A 16595-nucleotide genomic window follows, 5' to 3' on the forward strand; every position below is an offset into this window, starting at 1 on the left:
AAGTATTGCTCAGAAATCCACTTACTTCTGTTGAAATAAATAAATTAACGGCTAAATCAAAGACTAATGGAATTACAGAGTACGATAATGTTAGGATGGAGGTGTCCAGGCACATAGGTGTGGTTGTACAGTCTGTGGTTGGGGGCTAAATTGTCCACTAGAGGGCGACCTGTGACACAATGATTGGGGCCTCTCCATGGCGACGCACCGACCACCACCACCACCACCTCCTCCTCCTCTTGTGTTAGTTGCTGATGACAAGACAGCCAGCTGGGAAAGGTGGAAAAAAAAGAAAGAAAGAAAGAAAGAGAGCAGCGAGCAGAGCCACTGTTGTGAAGGCAGCAACTGGTGTTCATATGTCAGCAGTGACAGGAGGATAACTGGTCTCGCTCCAGCATCTGAGTCCCTCCTAATCCTCCACATATGGCAGCAAAAGCCAGATATGAGCTCCTTTATACAGTGACGAAAAAAGGAGCTCATATCTGGCTTTTGGAGCCGTGCGGTTATTTCTAAAAAAAAAGAATCAATCAATTTAGAATGTGAGAACCCTTTGTAGATGTTAAATATATCAATATCTATCGTCCATCTGCTCCACTTTCTGGGGCTACTGCATGTTTTAGGTGTTTCCCTGCTCCAACTTGATTCAAATGAATGGGCTCATTATCAGTCTTCTGCAGAGCTTTCTGACGAGCCCATCATTTGAATCAGGCATGTTGGAGCAGGGAACATGCAGGGAAGAAGGATTGAGAAACCCTGGTTTCTGGCACTTGAAAGCCTTTAACCCTTCTGCGACCATACTGTCGTCACTGACAGGATTTGGCGTGCGTCCTCCTCATTACTGTGACTCCTAGACTGTTTGTGTCATCCTGTCCAGCTGAGATTGGCACATCACCCTCCACGACCCGGAAAATGTAGAAAAACGGAGCTTTGCGCTCATATACTCGTCATTACGGTAACCCCTCAGGACTTCTACGGAACGACTGTCCAATCACAGGCGAGATTCACCAGCGCGTCACACGTTTGTGATGTCAGGTTCTCAGTAACGTGTTTCCTAAACAGTTGCCAGATATTAAAAGTGAAAGTTATCCAGGTAAAAAGAGGCATTTTATGACAATTCTACAGCCATAAAATCTAAATAAATCCAGGTGATTATCACGATGGTCATAAAAGGGATTAAGTCAGGGGGATTAGTCATTGTCCATACAGTACTTTAGTCTATGTTTAATCCTAAATTTAACTTGTTTTAATCTGTAATTTATAACTGTAGCTGTGTTTATTTGTACCCTTTCACTGCATAATCCACTGCCTTTGTATAATTATTGTCTCCAGAATATTTTATTCTTAGTCTTATATGCATTTTCCCATTTTCTGTGGCAATGTTGCATGTATCGTGCCTGTTAAATAAACATTAAAAAATAATGAAATAAAAGACGAAGTGAGATATCATGACAGTGTCAAAGTTTCCTAGGTAACGGTGGTTATCTGTCATTTGTGTTAACATGTTACATCGACTGAAAAAACGCTGCTGCAGACTCTCATTAATGGCAGCCGAGCATTAAATGCAGTTTGTTGTTGTTGTGTTGTTGATCACAGGTGAAGCTGCATTGAGTACGTACAGTATATATATATTTAACACTCAGCTCACTACGCCGTTCTCGGTCCGCGCTAGTGAAGCACTTAAGAGAAGTGTCACATCTTTTAAATGTGCATTTGCAATTTCAATGAACCTGGTTGGTAAAAGACAGAGGTGGAGGACAGTTTTTTCTTCCATTACGAGACGAGAGCGTCTCATTCGTAGAGGATGAGCAGGTTCATCCATCACAGGATCACAGTCATGCTATGGATCTGGTTTCATATTGTAACGCTCTAATGTTCTGTATTTATTGTTCTGTAGATTATTAATCTGTATGAGCGTGTGTGTGTGTGTGTGTGTGTGGTGTGTGTTTTCTGGCTGCAAATGACATAATAAAGATTGAAATGAACATGTGTGTGTGCAGACCGAGCAGAGGCAGAAGAAGCAGACAGTCTTTGACCGTCTAAACACACACACACACCTGAAGATGGAGCGTGTTTTTGTTGAACACCGAGCGAACATGTCACCCCTTCCTACCTTACACACATTTGAAATAAGCACACACACACACACACACACACACACACACACACACACACACACACACACACACACACACACACACACACACACACACACACACACACACACACACACACACACACACACAGCATCTAAAACATCCTCCCCTCCGTCTCTTCATCCCACTGTGTCTGAACACTGAGGGAGATTCAGTGGCCCGGTTGCCATGGAAACCAGGCCGAGTGTATCAGCCAGCTCTACCGTTGGCTGATTGTGGTGCTCATGTATACGTGTGTGTGTGTGTGTGTGTGTGTGTGTGTGTGTGTGTGTGTGTGTGTGTGTGTGTGTGTGTGTGTGTGTGTGTGTGTGTGTGTGTGGTAAGTGACTGTGCATTTGCGTAGGTGTGTGTGAGACTGTAAAGCCTATACAGAGCTCTGCTTTCAGTTCTTCAAGAAGAAGCTAAAATAAGCTGCACGTCCAAAAGGCTTTAGGGTACCTATGTACTTCTTCTTTTGTAATTTAAATTAATCTTAAAGATTAAAGGATTTATGTCCATGTATAGAAACACTAATTGACACGGAATACAGTAAACGGCTGAGTTGTTAAATTAATTTTTTGGGGATTATGTTGAAAACCCCTTGCTCCTTCCACCACCTGCCTTAATGAGAGAAATGATGTGCAACAGTATAAGACCGAAGTGTTAAATCATCCTTACTGTGGCGTAATGAGTTTCTCAAAGAGCGCGAGTGATCGTGAACACTGGCCCAATTCTCCTTCACCACCCGGACGTCCAGAGTTAATGAAGGATAAGGGAAGAGGGAAGCGTGACGTGTGCAGACGAGGATGAGGCTATAACCTTTAAAAGCCACGGGAGAGTTCAGCTCCCCATGTTGACGGGGTTTCCCCCCCCCCCATCCTTTTTTTTTTCCTAAAGCAACAAGCACTGCACGGGTAAATGTCATTCAGTGCGGGGCAAATTTTTTTTTTCTCACAAATCAAGAGGTCAGACAGAAAGTTTAGACTCCCTAAACTCCCTCAGGTGAGGAGATGATCCTGACTCGTGCGAACCAAGAATAATTAATCTCTGCTGATGGAATAGTGACAGGTTTCCAATCAATGCATGTACATCTGCAGTGCAGAGCGGGGTCATGGTTCGGGGGGGTTGGGGTCCAAACACCTGGGGACTGATAATCAGCATCACATCCCCTGGAGGAATATCTGCTGTCGTCTCCGCGCTCCACCGCTGTGACGTGTAGCTGTTAGTCACTGTTAGCGCCGATGCTATCAAAGCTATTTAAATGTGCTAGATAGAGAGCTGCAGTGTGCAGGACTGCTGTGACACGCAAAAGGTGAAAGCAGAGAAAGGTACGCTGTTTGTTTTAAGACAAGAAAATAGAGGGTTTTAGTTTGGAAGTTGTCACAGTGGAAAAAAATACCGGCAAAAAAAAACACACACAAAAAAAACGGGGCATGGCAGATAAAGTGAGGTGAAAACTGACATAAAAATAGCATAGAGATTTTCCTGTTACCATAGGCACCAAACACTTTATCTTTCAATTATTTCCATTCTTCCAATCTCCTGAGGGTCTGCATTAAGTCTCATATTCACATTTATTTAACCCTTAGTGCTCACGCGGAGCAGATCTTTGCCACAGGCGTCCCTCAACTCCATATATAGACATAACGGGGGCGTGTGTTTATGTTTTAAGTCACATCTTCAGGCTTTACAAAATGCATTTTTTTTAATCGTCTTATGTGTCGTTGAGTCAGAGCTATGATTCATTTTATATCGGGAGTAGAGATAATTGCGTATAAGTCACAAAATAGACCGTTTTTCTCTCATATTTGTTCATAAAAACGAGTAAAAGCGTACATTGGTATGTGACGTATTTCTAAATTTCAGTATTTTTTGCACAGGTGTGTTTATATAGTTGGTGAAAATGGAAATGTCACGTGAAAAAGGATATAAGACACACATACAACACCTTCTTTTAGCCTCTGTATACACGTTTTAAAGCGGACCTAGACCGGAAGTTCCAATTAACGCTGTTTTTTAGTGTGTATCTGTGTCATTACCTTGTTTAAGAAGCCCTGAAGGTTCTAAACAAACAGTTCAGCCACTGCTGAGAACGCGGTGTTTTATTGTAATCTCGCACTCAGCGAGATCTCTGAAAAAACCCGGTCCGGTTACGTAAACAGCAGTTCTCCTGAACAGCAGATCCTCCTGCTCCGGGCACTAGTCAGGGTACATCCGGTTGCGTACATTGAACCGCAGAAGAAGAATAACGTCTGTTGTGGAGGTGTTTCACGAGTGACAGTGTCTTCTGACTCTGGGTCTGACTCCGGGTCAAAGTCATAAAAGGGACTGTAATGGGGAGTCGTGAAGAAGCTATTTTTAAACACTGTTAAAACAATGTTTTGATAACGAGTAGCAGTGCATCCATCGTTCCAGTGGGGGGAGCTGCGCTTCTGAGAGCGGGTGTGCTGATTATGTCACTTCCGGGTATTGGCCAATCACAAGACAGTTGGGAAGGCTCTACGCTGGCTGGCCAATCACAACACACTCTGTCTTCTGGGGGTGAGATTTATGTCTGAAATATCGCGGCTCAGCACAGCGTCAGAAAAGACAGATTTCTATCGGCTCGTTACAGCAACTAGGAGGTTTTTGACCATAAAAACAAGTTAATGTCTGTAAGTAAACCTCCATAACTCACATATATGTGCAACAGGACCACTCTATGTGAGCTGTAAACATCCTGTACCCAAAATGTATTGAGGTTTGGTTGCAGCTGTGAAATTCTGATTTTTCCAGTTTCCTCTACTTCATGTGTAAAAGTGTAAAATGTAGATATGCAAAACAAATAAATAAATAATGGGAGGAGATTAAACTCATTTGTAGGCGGCGGACGTTTCCAAGGAGCCACTGAACTCCCGGCACTGAAAGTGCCCACTTTGACTGCATTAAACTTTCACACGACTCTTCATTAAACAAAGCTGAGTGGAAAGTTGAGGCCGGGGAAAGACAGACGGAGTGAAACGTTACCTGTCGGACAAAGCTGTTGGAGGTGGTGTCGGAGGAGGTGCTTCCGTCTGAGCGCTTAAACCTGCCCTTCCTCTTGGCATACTTTCCCTGTAACACAGACAGGGGAAGGGAAGGGAAGGGAAGGGAAGAGGATTTGGGAGGAAAAGAAAGAGAGAGAGAAAAAAAAAAAGGTTAATTATCCTGATCCATAAAAACATCTCGACGTATTACTTGGAAAACCACATTGGGAGAGAGCACAATAACCATCCAGAGTTGACTCAGAGTTTGCTAAAAGCCTCTGAATTCAATCAAGCGGTCAGATAGAACCAGAGATGAGGCAGCGCATGAGTCCCAGACCACACAGGAAGTTGCCCAGAGAAAATGTGTCTACTGTGTCCATGAACCGTCTTCATTACTTCTCATTTTTCATGTTTTGATGCAAACTGGGACCTTGTAATCTGATTGGCAGCCCCCTTGGCAAACGGCCTATCCGGGTTGGACAGAGGCCACACATTGCATTATGGTCCCCACTCCGCATGCATCGCCATGGTAACGCAATGCAGACTAATCAAATTTGTTGGCAATCGGAAAAGTGACTCTGTTGTTCTTTGAATGTGGAGGAAAAAAAAAAGAAAACAAAGAGGGTTGGTCAGAAATAATTCAGATCATCTCTGGTTTCATGTTATATGTCATGTTTTAACAGACAATAATTCTGCACTTTCCTGTTGTTTTATTTCATACCAGAATGAGTGGTTACACATGGGATTTTTTAACCATTCCCAGTGCTGTGAGTTGATCCGCCTCGTGGCGTTTATCTCCATTCAAATGATCAAGTAAGGATCAGGTTCTCACTGATGCAGACTGGAGCCAAGTCTGATAAAAACCCACATGCATCACAGGTGACATTTGACCCAGGAGTGAATGTCAAATAAACACATTCTCATTAAAAACCCATTATTTAAATGAGATTCTGAACATTCATTAAGCAGGAGCCAGAAAACATTTCTTGAAAAGAGATGCTGGAACATACAGTTATCTATCACCACACTTGACGCTTGGGTAAACACTTTATCCACAACTGCTCACACAAACTAGCCTTCAATCGCTCAGCCTGCTCACACATTCACCAGAGTCTGTTTCAAATCTGAGTGAAAACGTACCAATCCCTATGTAACCGAGTTATGAAACCGACAAGGAAGAGAAACGTTCATTCATAGCTTATAGTAGAATTGTGGCCAATCAGGAAAAAAACAATAAGGAAATGAATGTTGGTAACACGCAGTACATTTATGACATCAGAAAAAAGACAAAGTATTGTAGGTCCAATCAAAAAAGACTTAAAAACATATGAGAACACGTTCATCTGACTTAAATTACACAGACTATCACATCCAATTAATGCAATTGGGAGTCAAATTCCGATTGCTGCACATGTTCAATCCACAGAATAAGAAGACAAAGACAGTAACAAGAAGACAGAAACAAGAAAAGCATAGGAAAATTCAGACCGGTGTGATTTTTGGAGACTGAGGTTATGTAGGAAGAGCAACCTTATAAAACAGGTTTCTTTGTAAGTTCTGCCCAAGACTGGCCAGGTTGTGTTCAGGACTTCTTATAATTACTAACATGCTGTAAATCAGACATTTTTACTCGACAGTAAACACAGAGAAATTTAAAGTTGAAATTGTCACATCCGCATTTTTTTAAATAAAGAAAATCCTCAAGTTTGAGATCTAATAAAAGCAACATTTTCCATACGTTCTGAAAAAGACTATAAAGTTGTGTTCAGTACATCTATGACGATTAGCATACTGGTAATAAAACACTTGTACTGTACAATTTTGGAGATATTTCAAGTAGAAATTGCCACATTTGCACTTTTTAAATACAAAAAAGTGACTCGGTCGTACTCGAGACATCTATGGTCATTAGCATACTGGAAACCAGACATTTTTACTGTACGGTTGGAGATAATAAAAAAACTAAATTTTACATAAGTTCTTGACAAAACTGACTTCTAGCAAATAGGGATGTAACGATGCATCGTGACGCGATTACAAATCTGCGGGGGTACAAATGCGTGACGAATCAGTGAAACATATGTAAATATTGCAAGAGACTGCTAACATATAGCGGCAACACAAGCAACATGCAGCAGCATATTTTAGCTGCCGCCACCACAGTGAGAAGCAAAGTAACGTTACGCCACCTCGTGAGCGAAAAAAAAAGGGGGCAAACCACCCTGACGAGAGGCTTTGCATCTCCTCTCCCCCATAACAACGCAAGAGCGCAACCGGGGCAATTGGTTATTTTATTGGAAAAGATTTGAGGCCATTTTCCGTCATAGAAAATGAGGGCTTTCGGGTGTTGGAGCCAAGATAGCGCATCCCGTCACGACAGCACTTCAGCCAGGTGGTCGTGCCAAAAAAATACCAGGAGGTAAGAGCTCATGTGGTTGAGATTCTCCGGGGGGCTGATACTGTGTCTATCACAACCTACGGGTGGACATCTAGAGCCACGCAGAGTCACTATAACTGCTCATGTGATCAATATTTTATACTCTTTTGTTATTTAAAATATTTAATTACACCAGTTTACTTGCAAGAGTGTTTCTAAAGTATTGTGAACTGTATCGAGTCGTGAGTTGAGTGTATCGTTACATCCCGACTAGCAAACTAGAAATCAAATATTGCTGTTTTACTAAAATTTCAAATAAAAAGTCCCACAGTCACACTTTTTAAATCCAAAAAAAACAACAACCAAGTTCTAATTTGGATTAAAATTTTAAAATTTAGCAAGCTTGACTGCAGTGCTACAAGAGGGACATTCTTCATTTAATGCATTCGTCTTCCATTGGTGCTTGTGCACTGGGAAAAGGACAGCCATCTAATTAAACTGTAGCACAACTAAACTGAGCACGGTGGAGCAGAATGTATGTGACTTTAAATAACACATGTGGATGTCTGGAAACCTTAAGCCTCCTGCTGCTTGCCTTGTTTAACAGCTGAGATCCACAGACGGATATGAAGCACAGCCAACAGTGATCCCTGATGGGTTTTCACTGTCACATCACGCACATCACAACAGTTGAGACTGAGGCCCTCAGCTGAACGACGCTGTCCTGTGACTGTCTGCCTGCATTTCAAACAAACACGACCTGTACTGTAACACCAGCACCGACTGGTGCGAAGACGAAAAAGCAAACCTCACACTGCAACGGAGCGGGTTTTCAGTGTTCACGGATCAACCACAGGAAAAACAAATCTGTTACACACTCCTACTCCAAAAAAAAACACAGCTCACATTTTAAGAGTGGATTTTATTTTACAAAAGCATCCTCACACACTCAGTTAAACGCCGCTGGATCATTGTTCTTCAAAAGATACCTGGAGTGGAGTCTTGGATGAAACGGACGTGTTTATTTTGACTGAAATTGCGATTACGATGTATTCTCATTTTAAATTATAATGATATTTGAGCAGATCTGTGAGAAACAACAACGTTTTTCTTCAGTCAGTAGAATATGACGTGTACAGGTCAGGATAATGTTAAATTAAAAAAGGTAATTTCACACACTTTTTGGCTTAAAGAAATGATGCGCCTCCTGCAATTTGGAAATTGCAGTTTAATTAACTGCAGTTCAATGAATTGCTCAAACCTCTCCATCTCCCACCACTTTATCCTCCACATGAGGCTCGCTGGCTCCAATCCCAGCCGACATAGGGCGAAAGGCGGGGAACATCCTGATCAAGTCACCAGTGCATCACACAGCCACATATGGCGTTTTTCCACTACATAGTACCGCCTTGCCGCGCCTCGCCTCACCTCTACACTGTTTGGTTGGTTTTTCACAGCACCTACTCAACATGGGCGGAGTCATCACTGCACGGCTGTATGAAACTGCCGTGACTTCATTTTACACACACAAACTAGTGACTTGTAAAAAAAAAGAAGTTGTTTTCAGTGTAACTGAATCATTAGAAACCAGTTAATTAAAAATATTAGTTTAGTACTTCCTGCACGAAGAGAACACAGACTCCGTCTGACACAGTCACTGAACTGAAACACAGCAGCAAGGGTTTGTGACGTGGCTCGTTGCTCGCGCAGTGCTGTTGCTAAATACACCAGACTCCCCTGTTTATGAGATTTTAGTAGTTCTGGGCAGCGGTTAACGGCGTTAACAGCATCAATGCTAATGCATGACGCGTTTCAATGGCGACTGACTGGAAAAAGATGTGCGTGACGTCATGTTTACGTTAAAAGCAGTCTCTAAAGTAACGCTAAACTTTAAAAACAGAGTCACACATACGCAGTACACAGGCACGCTGGTTATTTGTAGTGCTGACAGACCGCTCCAGTTCAACTGTAGGCGCGCTAACCGGTGCTAAAGGAGCTAACAACGCTAACTGGTAAACGGTGTCTGGACTTCAGTGACGTCAAGCGTGTCTTTTTCCGGTCAGTCGCCATGGAAACGTATCATGCGTTAACGTTGGTGCAGTTAACGTGCCCAGCACTAGATTTTAGACATTTCCGCGCTAAATGTTGGAGATAAACCCACGTTTTTCAGGATTGTTAAGTCTTTCTACAGTTCGGCATTGTTCGGTTTGATTTTTGCGCCTCTTCCTGTGACCGCTCACTGACCAATCGGTGGTCGGCAGTCATAGTATCGGCTCAGGTCGCTTGGAACCTCGCCAGAGCAGGTGCCAGGTACCATCACTAATGGAAAAGCAAAATAACCGTGCCGTGCCAAGGAGAGTCGCGCTAGTGGAAAAGCACCAACAGAGACAACCTCTCAAACTGTCTCACACTCACACCTGCAGTCAATTTAGAGTGTAGAAATTTGTCTAATCCGCAAATCTGAATGTTTTTGGACTGTGGATGGAAACCGGAGAACCCACAGCAAACGGTGAGAACATATAAACTCTCACCTGGCATCAATAAATTATAAAGAAAATGAATGACAACAGTCTAGAATGACATCGTTTCCTGTCATATCGAGCTGAAATCCCAAGTAAAAACACAAACATTCATAATCTCAAGCACAAACATCTAAAAGGAAAATGTGTAAACTTCTAGAAGAAAACCAGCCATACGTTTTACGTCAGCGCCTTTTTAACACAACAGTGAGGCGAGAACTTCGTGCACGTCGCTGTCATTTTACACTGAAAAACAACAGCTTCCTCCACAAATGTCCTGCCGCGGACAGTGGACTCGATGCACTCGATAATGTGGGATGTTAAGCAGCTCCGGTGATTCATTTCAGCCTTTAGCTGTTACGCTGATCTTGTGTGTGTGTGTGTGAAACCTCATTGAGGATTCTGCTTTGTGCCTGTGGAGTCATCTCAGCCGGACGCCTCCTTCCTCAGAGAGAGTGCTCACAAGAACTAAATCATCTCCCTTTATAAGAGACAGTCTGAGTAACTGAGGATTGATGAATATCTAAAGGTTTTCAGACGACTTTGTAACCCTTTTCCAGCTTTACCTCATCTAAACCCTGTTTTTTTGTGTGCCTCAGACCAGCAGCACGTATACAGACAGCATGTCCAGTGAATATAAATTCATAAATTAGCCGTATCTCCACTCTGGCTTGAGTAAACTTGCAATCTCCTGACTCCACTTACAGTATTTCTTACAGCATTAACCTTGACGTTCACACACTTTTAAAATGAATTGAAAGGGGAAAAACACAATGATTTGTGTGTTATTGATAATTACAGTTTAACAGATTTCACACCAGGTTATGTATTTTTTTTCCTGGGACAGCAGGATAAGATTAAGTAGGTTGAAGGATATTTTCAATGTCCTTATTTTGAATTGGTACATTCCATATTTTATTTATAGTTATTATGGCTTGCAGCCCACATGAGACAGTTAGCCCTTTAAGGTACACACCAAGGAAAAAGCAAAATAATTTCTTTACATTTTTTTTTTTTTTTGTGTTTACTTGATTATGATAACAATAATGACAATCAATATATATATTATTTTTTTATTAGACCATACAGTATCACAGATACAGGCCTCTACCAAACGGTTGATAAGTCTGTTCATAATAGACCTGGTTTGCATAATTCATAAAGTACAACATTCAGAACAAGTGACATTAAGTGTTAGTGAGTTCTCAGCTTTTTTTGATTTTGATTTTTCAATGAGATATAGTGACTTAAAGTGTGGTCGACCAAATGGTTGAGTAGTACCTTAAAGGGCTAAGTTGATGCCGTCCAAGGTTTCCAACGTGTTTAGCACAAATTCTGCTTATTATTTTATTATCCAGTGATTGTTATACTAAATGAACGCGCATTGGCTATTAGGATCTTGTTGATACTGTATGCCACAGTTTGATCAGATGTGAAACAGACCACAACTCACAAGATACAAAACATGCTTAGGACAAATCTCCAGTCAAACTCTGGAACCTGAATGAATACACTGAGTAACAGAGATTCATCCATTTTGTCCACACCGTTTATTCTTTGAGGGTCACAGGGGAACCAGCCGCTGACAGCGAGCACAGGAACAGGTACAAGCTGTTGACGTGGCCTTCTGGATGCATAACAAAGCCCAAGTGTCGGGATTCCGTCGCACACGTCACAAGCAAGTCCGAAGTCATTCTTGTAAAAAAAAAATCAAACAAGTCAAGTCGAGTCTCTGCTTTAAATCAAGCAAGTTACAAGTTTCAAGACGTATGAATATAGAAGATAAAGATGATTTCCCACATTTAAATATGCAAAAAAAAAAGTCATTTTGAACTGCTAGAGTTTTATTTGTCACAGCAACACTAGAAGCATTACTCTCATTACGCAAAAACATAAATTTGAAAAAAAAAAATCAAACCAAAATGTAAACAATTACCTTAAACCATGTTAATCCATTTCAAATATTATTATAAATATATTAGGCTAAAACACTTATGACCAACTTTGGACTGTGGTGTTGGTGTCGCTCGGGTTGCCAGGTATGTACGCAAGGCATCAAAAGCAAACACCAAGTGTTTTCTGTAACGTTAACTCTCAATAATTCAGAAGTCAAGACCTCAAATTTGAGACTCAAGTCGACTTATTAAGTCTGTCCCCCACTTCTGCAAACCCCAACTGTGAAGCCTCAAAATTTGTGATTTGACCAGCACAGATTCTAAATGCAGAAGTTCACGAACGTCAACCTACAACCAGGTCGTGGTGTCCACTCATACGTCCTGTGAATTTAGAATTTTGAAAATTGACATCATGATCTACTGAACAAGACCTAAAACTAGCAAGTGAGACTCTCGACTCCTCAGGTAAATGTTCACTGATGTTATAACTGAAGTGAGAAGACTACTTTGAGATATTGTTACACACAGTGTAGGGAAAAGTCTCTGTAAATGCTGCAATTAGACATAAAACGCCTCAAAAGTGTAGAACAAATGTCAAAGAACAATTTCAAAGAGTTCACACAATGCTGAGAAAACTTGCTCGTCTGTTGGTTAATGCAGGACAACTTCTGTTTCCACCACATAAGAGCAAAACACGCTGCAACAATAGGCTCAAACATTCGTTCTATATGTGTGTATGTTTTTATGTTGTGTATGTTGTATTTACCCACAATGCCCTGCGTTGTAGTCCGCCTCCTGCACGTGGTTCACTTGAAGGGAACCGAGACCTACGTTTTTAGGCGGAACAGAGTTCGCTTCTTTGGTGCGCATCAGAGTTCGGTTGCACATTCACACCTCCCCAAACGAACCGGACTATCCGAACAAACGAACCGAGGTTCGATGAAGGAGAGCTGGTGTGAATGAAACCCTAAAACAACCACAGTGGACCAACGTGCTGTACAGAATAACTCATAAAAGTCATAGCTCAGCACATGCGAGGTGATAAGAACCATCTAAAACAACTAAAATACATTAAAAAGGCATACATATGTGGATAAAAGTAAGAGCCAAACAAGGAACTGCGATAAAAACAGATCAAATAAGATAAAAGACACATTGTTTATGTTCACAGAGACCAAATAGAGGCAGAACAATAACAACAGAGAGCTCCATAAGTTGCAGAGTGCAGCTTTAAGCAAAACTTTCTTTCTTTCTTCAGTTTCCATGACTTGTACACACACACGCACGCATGCACGCACACACGCACACACACACACACACACACACACACACTGTTACACAGTCATCCTTTTGTCACGACGCTTCCCTCTGTGGAGACGCTGCTCTGCCACCAGATATCACAGCAATTAAAATGTTAGAACTCTAAAATCAGACTAGTGTCATCTTCAATGACGTGTTTGTGTTTGTGTGTGTGTGTGTGTGTGTGTGTGTGTGTGTGTGTGTGTGTGTGTGTGTGTGTGTGTGTGTGTGTGTGTGTGTGTGTGTGTGTGTGTGTGTGTGTGTGTGTAGTCATCTCTCTACAGCTACTGTCTATGCATGCATGTTTGGAAAAGAAAAGAGAGCGGGTCATGATCAGTGCCGAGTGATGGGGCAGGTTCCTGTCAGCAAAGGGCAGGGAAATGCCAGAGGAAGTGCGGTGGGGAGGCTTCCTGTTGGTAAACATCCACCCAGATTAACAGCGTAATTAACGAGGGTGTGTGTGTGTGTGTATGTGTGTGTGAGAGAGAGAGAGCGGGGGGGGGGGGCAGGTGTGTGTCACTTGTACTCCAACATAGAATCACATACGTGATCATAAAACTCAGTGGGGGAGTAATAATGAACATGTAACTATCGCCAAGGAAACAAGACAAGAAAACAGGACAAGTTACAGAATCACAGCGGTTTGATCCATTTATCGTGCACATATCAAAGGAACAAGAAAAGCTGCACAAAAAACAAAAAGACCTGTAACATAATGCACAACTTGAGCCAATTATGAAAAATAGTAAGCAATAAATCCCAAACTAAACTCGATTTGACAACGTCGCTTCAAGATGCCCAAAAGTCATCTTGAAATCCATTTAACTTTTCCACAATTTACTAAAGAAAATGATCACTGACAAATGATCTGATTGTAACAGATGAAAATGAATATTAAGATACAAAAACTACCATGTGTGCATGTGAACACATGGTTTCACACTACTGAACTGGGTAAAAGTTCTCTACAGGTATTCTAGCATCAAAACTTTGGACACTCTAAATGGTCTTTGTCTCCATATGTCTGCCCTGAGACGGACTGGCAACGTGTCCATCCACCATTGGTCCTATGTGAGCTGGGTTTGGTTCCAGCTCCTGCGCAAACCCTCACGTGGAGGACAAAAGTGGTACGCAAGCTTCCTCTGGTGGTAGTTGGAGGAAAATCGGAAATACTTTGGCGTAGAAAATTGAACAAATAAGTCACTTTATCTCTCGCTCCATCTTCATCTAACTTCACTATACCAGTGTGTGAAGTGCATGTGAGGAAGAGGAGGACGATAAAGGAGAGCAAATGATCTCATCAGGAATAAATCTGCCTCCTGTGAAAAGTCTGTAGCCGACTTTGCTCGACATATTTCGCTGATCTGGTGCGTTACTTTCAAACGTAGGTGAAAATTAGATGCGAATGCACCAACAATCCAACACAAATGGCTGCAAAGAGTTTGGATGGAGTACGACTGAAAACACAAAGCAGTGCCCACCAAAAAGCTTAAGAAGTAAATTCTACTGCTTAAAGAAACACATTCATTAGGTCATTTGACGGGATGAACACCTCATTATTATGTCATTTCTGTTTGTGAGAACATCAACAACAACAACAACAACAAAATGCTGAGTTTGCAGCTGAATTATCAGCATGTAATAATAATCTGTCACTTTTACTGAGACGTTCAGCAGATCGTCTTCTTCTGTGGTGAGAAGACGCCGTCAAACACTCAAACCGCCTCCTTCAGGACATTACCATGTACCAGTGTGACCTGCTGCAGGTCTCTATGAACTTTATAGATCTAATTGAGCAAAAAGGTACCACACACACACACACACACACACACACACACATACACTTCCACTTCCTGCTGCCTGTCACAAGGAGGAGGTCCATCTGTTTCTCACCACAGCCGTTCAGCAGATAAAGATCTAATTTCTAAAAAGAGCCAGAATGAGGTGAGGTGGAGAGAGAGCAGGATGGAGACAGTGGGACATCCAAAGTGGACGCAGGAGGAACTGGGAGAGATGAGATGAGAGAGAAGGAGAGTGGGAGTAAAAAGGAGAGAGAGAGAGAGAGAGAGAGAGAGAGAGCAGGACTTGGCATGGTTGGAAGCACTGGTAGTCTGTGGTGCACAGTGTGTGTGTATGTGTGTGCGTGCGTGTGTGTTTTCTCCAGAGAGACAATGACTGAGCTCAGCGTGGGTGTGCTTGTTCTAGATATTTTCATCGCGTGGTGTTTTTTTTTAAATATTTTTCCTCTTTCATCCATTTAAGCTGTTATGACTAAACATGCCCACGACATCATGTCACATCCCTGCAGTTTATTTGTGGCTGTGAAAAGCCTGACACCATCGCAAAAGTGAAGGGATACCATTGTGGAATATATATATATGTATATATATATACATATATATATACTGTATGTATATAAAAGGGAAACATGAAGGAACAAGGGTGTGTGAGGGTGGGTGTGTGTGCGTTAGATAACACACAGGGTTTGATGTCAAAGTCGAGGAACCAGAACATGAGTGAACTATTTAATAAATTCATTAATTTTTTTTTTCTTTGGTTAGACGTCACAAACAAGTTGGTCCAAAGGTCATTTCACTACAAAGCTCCACTGTTTTTTTCTTTTCTGCAGCTTCAATCTTCTGTAACTCAAATTTGAATTATTTGGTGTTAAATGTCTTATTTTTTGTGTGTTTAACAGCTGATGCCTGGATGATGGGGGAGGGTTTGAGAGCAGCTTGTCTAAGTGTTATATATGTTTGTTATGTAATGTTTATATATATATATTTCTTTTGTGTAATTGTATATGTGTTAAATCTGTGAATACATTAATTCCACCAATTACTCAAATTCTCATCAGGTTATTTTTTTTTTTTTCGTTATTTTTTTTAAAACATGATTGACATGAAATTGAAAATGAAATGATGAACATTTATTTGTGCGTAACATCCAATCGATTAATGATTGACTGATTTCACCGAGAACCAATGAGCGTAAAGCACAATAACAGCCGTTACATCATGTCCTCACATATGGATACACACAAACACAGGCTAAAAAACACACACACAACTGTACAAATAACATGCTTCACATGTGCTGCTGATGAAATAAGAGACATATTATTATATATCACACACACACACACACACACACACACACACACACACACACACACACACACACACACACACACTGATTCTTCGTCTTCCTACATGATATTCATCAGCGCACGAACAACCTGTTAATCTAAAGGAGTGAACGCGTCTCACTGTTAGTGAGAAAAAAGCCTCTTTATAATAAAAGCACTGAGTAGTTCGTGTGTCTTGTGTCCTGATTGTGTTTCTCAGCGTGTCAGTCTTACCTGTGTG

The sequence above is a fragment of the Microchirus variegatus genome (genome assembly GCF_963457635.1).
Source record: "Microchirus variegatus genome assembly, chromosome: 10".
Classification (NCBI taxonomy): domain Eukaryota; kingdom Metazoa; phylum Chordata; class Actinopteri; order Pleuronectiformes; family Soleidae; genus Microchirus; species Microchirus variegatus.